The sequence below is a fragment of the Scyliorhinus canicula genome, chromosome 18 (assembly GCF_902713615.1).
Source record: "Scyliorhinus canicula chromosome 18, sScyCan1.1, whole genome shotgun sequence".
NCBI classification, from domain to species: Eukaryota; Metazoa; Chordata; class Chondrichthyes; order Carcharhiniformes; family Scyliorhinidae; genus Scyliorhinus; species Scyliorhinus canicula.
In genome coordinates this window covers 109,374,321-109,379,245 of record NC_052163.1, presented here as the reverse complement: position 1 = coordinate 109,379,245, position 4,925 = coordinate 109,374,321, and positions in this window count along the sequence as shown.

Below are 4,925 nucleotides of genomic sequence, written 5' to 3'. Positions count from 1 at the left end.
TACATTTTTGTTGTTTAATTTAACTATCACGCCAAACAATTGTCTCCATATCGAATAAGTGACCTTTTACTGAAGAATGCATTTTTTAACTACAATCCCCCCATTCAGAAAGCAGAACGATAATAGGGGGCAATTAAAGGTCACTATTCGGCTGCTACATGTGAACATTTGCATGATTTCAGAGCCATCAAAATAAAGAAAAAAATCATATTTTTTGTTATCGGGACCAATGATTTGCAGGTTTTCTGGATGGCTCCTGCTGTAATGCCAATAGGACTGCAGCGGAATGGAGTAGGGGGTGGGGGGGGGGGGGGGGGGGGGGAGGTGTGGGGCAGATTAGGCCAATGCGGTTTTGGTCTCAGGTTGCCATTAAAGTTTACAGATGGACTTTGAATTAAAACATGGGAGTATGTTGTCATTGCTGTCACTGAGACATGGTTGAGAGAGGGGCAGGGTTGGCAGCTCAATATTCCAGGATCTAGGGTTTTCAGGCGAGACAGGGAATGAGGTAAAAAGAGGAGCGGGTGTCACAATTTTGATTAGGAATGAATTACAACGGTAAGGAGGGACGACATCTTAGAAGGCTCTTCAAATGAAGCCTTAAGGGTAGAATTTAAAAACCAAAAAAGGAGCAATCCTATTGCTGGGAGAGTTCTATAGGCCCCCCGCGACAGTCCGAGTGAAATTGAAGAGCAGATAATAACAATAATCGCTTATTGTCACAAGTAGGCTTCAATGAAGTTACTGTGAAAGGCCCCTAGTCGCCACATTCCGGCACCTGTTCGGGGAGGCCAGTACGGGAATTTAACCTGCGCTCCTGGCATTGGTTCTACATTGCAAGACAGCTATTTAGCCCACTGTACTAAACCAGCCCCAATGTTTGTCGGCTAATTTCAACGAGGTTATAGGGTAGTGATAGTGGGGGATCTCTACTTCCCCAACATTAACTGGAGTTGGCATAGTGTGAAAGGTTTGGCGGGAGCGGAATTCTTAAAATGCATCCGGGAGAACTGTTTAAGCCAGTACACAGAAGGTCCTACAAGAGAGTGTGGGGGCGGGTTCTAGAAATAATTTTAGGTAACAAAGCTAGGCAAGTGGTTGAAGAGAGGGGTACATTTTGCAGACAGTGATCATAACTCCGTTACGTTCAAGATTGTTATGGAAAGGGACAAGGATGGACCTGAAATCAAAGTTTTAAATTGGGGGCGGGGGGGAGATCAATTTTAATAAGATCAGATATGATTTGGCTAGGGTGGACTGGGATCAGACACTTTTGGGTAAACCTGTGACAGAACAGTGGGAAGCATTCAGGAAGGAAATAGGGAGAGTACAGGGCCAACATTTTTCAATAAAGAAAAAGGGTGGGACCAACAAATCCAGTGAACGCTGGAAATCGAGGGATATACAGCATTGGATAAGGAGGAAAAGGGAGGCTTATGGCATATATCGAGGGCTCAAAACAGCAGAAGCTCTAGAGGAGTAGAGGATGTGCAAGAGGGAACTTGGAAATTAGGAGAGAAAAAAGGAGACATAAAAGGATACTAACAGGTAAAATAAGAGAAAATCCCAAGTTGTTTTACAAATACATTAAGGGTAAATAGATAACTCGAAAAGGGCCCATTAAGGACCACAGATAATTAGAGTGTGGAACTGGAAGATGTAGATAGGATTCAAAATGGATATTTTGTGTCGGTATTCACTCATGAGCGGAACAGTGTGGGTATATAAATCTGGGAGAAGGTCTGTGATAAAATTAAATAAATGAACATAGACAGAGCGGAGGTTCTGAGTGGTCTAGCAGGCTTAAAAGTGGATAAATCTCCAGAGCCAGCTGAAATGTGTCCCAGGCTGGTGAGTGAGGGAAGGGAGGAAATAGCAGGGGTGCTGGCAATAATTTCCAATTCCTCTCTGGCCACAGGAGAGGTGCCAGAGGACTAGAGGATAGTCAATGTGGTGCCATTATTCAAGAAGGGAGGCAGGGATAAACCAGGAAACTGCAGGTCAGCCAGTCTAACCTCAGTGATGGGGAAACTATTGGAAGCGGTTCTGAGAGTCAGAATTAATCTGCATTTGAAGAGGCCGGGATTAATCAAGAACAGTGGTGTCGTTTGACCAGCTTGATTGATTTTTTTGAAAATGTGCCAGGTGTGTAGATGAGCACAATGCAAGACTTTTGATCAGGTCCCATATGGGAGACTGACAGCGAAGGTACGAGCCCATGTGATCCCAGGAAATTTGGCAAATTGGATCCAGAATTGGCTGACTGGCAGGAAGCAGAGGGTGATGGTCGAGGGGTGATTTTTTAAGCTGGAATCCTGTGTCCAATGGGGTCCCGCAGGGATCAGTGTTGAGAACTTGCTGTTTGTCGTTATATAAATGTTTAGTGTTGCGTGTAGGAGGGTTGATCAATAAGTTCACAGATGATACGAAAATTGGTGGGCTGATAAAGAGTGAGGAGGATAGTCTTAGCTTACAGGAGGGTATAGACGGGCTGATCACACTCATCATTGTTTGAAATCCGCTATTGTTCCGCTATTCAATAAGATCAAATCTGTTCTACATCCCCCTCTGCCTCAATAACCTTTGATTTCCTTGCCTAACAAGAATCTATCTACCTCCACCTTAAAAATATCCAATGACCTGCCTCCACCACCTTCTGAGGCAGAGAGTTCCAAAATTGCACAACCCTCAACTCTGTCCTAAATGGGCACCCCTAATTTTAAAGCAGTGCCCCCTTGTTCTGGACTCACCTGTTGTGTTATGTACTCTGGGATAACACAGGCTGCAACACGATGCAGCTTTAACCAAAAGATACTCCAGACTTTGAAGTAAGTTTAATGTGATTTATTGAACCAGTTCTCCGAGTTCGACTCTCCTGCTAATCTTGCTATAGTAACTCAGTCTAACTAACCAGTCTAAGCCATGTGGAGAGTGTGATGCTTCTGATCTGCCCCTGTCCTACTCTCTAAGTGTCGCCTGTAGAAAGAGACAGAGCATGTGTGCCCTGTCCTTTTATATGGGTTGTGTAATGCCCCCTTGTGGTAGTGTCACTTCTGGGTGTCTTGACTGCCCATTGGTCGTGTCCTATTCTATGTGTTCATTAGCTGTATGTCTGCATTTCATGATGTCTCTGGTGCTCCCTCTAGTGTGTACTTAGTTGTAGTGTATTTATATTAACCCCTTGTGTATTTACAGTGATGCATATCACCACATCACCCACGGGGGGAAACATCCTTTCCACGTCCACCTTGTCGAGACCATTCAAGATCTTACATATTTCAATAAAGTCACCCCTCATTCTTCTAAACTCCAATGGAAACAAGCCCAGTCTGTCCAACTGATAATTTCAGTTAGCAATCTTGTAAACGTCCTTTGAACTGCCTCCAATGCATTTACATCCTTCTTTAAATAGGGACGCCAAAACTACACACAATATTCAAGATATGAGCTGGAATTCTCTGGTCGTTGGGATCCTCCTTCCCCGCTGGCAGCAAACATCCGCCCACTTCCCGGCGGCGTGGGGAAGCTTCAATGGGAAATTCCATTGACAAGTGGCGGGAAGAGCGAATCCCTCTGCCAGTGAAAGGCAGGCCGCCGAGAAACACGTGGCTGGAAAACCAGAGCATCCCACCGGGCTGCCTCACAGCACCAGAGACGCAGGTTCGATTCCCAGCTTGGGTGACTGTGTGCAGTTTGCACTTTCTCCCCGTGTCTGCGTGGGATTCCTCCGGGTGCTCCGGTTTCCTCCCACAGTCCAAAAATGTGCAGGTTTGGTGGATTGGCCATGCTAAATTGCCCCTTAGTGTCCAAAGATGTGTAGGTTAGGTGGGGTTACGGGAATGGAATGGGACTAGGCAGGGTACTCTTTTGGAGGGTGGTGTAGACCTGATGGGCCGAATGGCCTTCTTCTGCATTGCAAGGATTCTATGAATTCTACGGGCCATAAGATCAATATGGTAAAGACCCACTAATGCAGAGGTACAGAATTTTGAAGGTCGGAACAACTCAGTTGTAAATTTACGATGTTGCTCTCTTTTGTGGCTATAAATATGGGGGTTAATAAGGTTGCCTTTCTTAATCTCAATTATGAATATACTTTCAGAGTCGCCAGGTATCTCTCGATACCGCCACAAGGTTCAATCCGAACACCGATCAAAGAGCTAATACACCAGTTAGTTCAACGTCAATACTACTTTATTTACACACAGTATGATTTACTCATGCACAATAACACTACAGGCTAAACTATATCAATCACTGTCACCTATACTTAACTTCGGGTGCCCAATTAGGTCAGAGGAACAATGGCCGTTGTTCAGATCTGAGGCTGTTGGGTTTGAAGAGGTAACAGGAGTACAGCTAAGGTCGTCTGTCTGGTAGCAAGCGTTGAACTTAAACTTACTGCTTCTGGTGGTGCAGGTGGAAGGGTCTCTCCAGTTGAGAGCCGATTCCAAGAGAGGGAACACATGGCGGGGTTCCTTCTCATACCCGGGGGGGCTTCACGCGCTTTTAGGCGGGCCTTAAACTTGGTCCCAATCAATTGGGCAGCTTCTCGATCATCGCCATCGATCTGAGCCAATAAAGAGGCTGGTGCCTTGATGGCTGAGCATTTCCTAGGTGGCCGTTGGCTTTGTTTGTTTGTGTCTTCTTGCTGGGGTAGTGGCGCCGGACTGTCTGGGACAGTATCGGCTACCTGAGCACTGGTCCTTAGTTTATCAGAGGTGGGCCATCAATGTGCAAATCGGCCAAGAGTTTCGGTTCTGTCTGCAGTCTGTCTTCTAAATACACATTCAGGCTTTGTGCCTGTCTGTTACTTTGCATTGTCCATTTTTCCCTATATGCTCTGCGAGTGTCCATTTTATATGCTGAAAGTGGCCATCCCAGATGGCTACAATGAACAGGCGTGATATTTTGGGGGGAGGGGG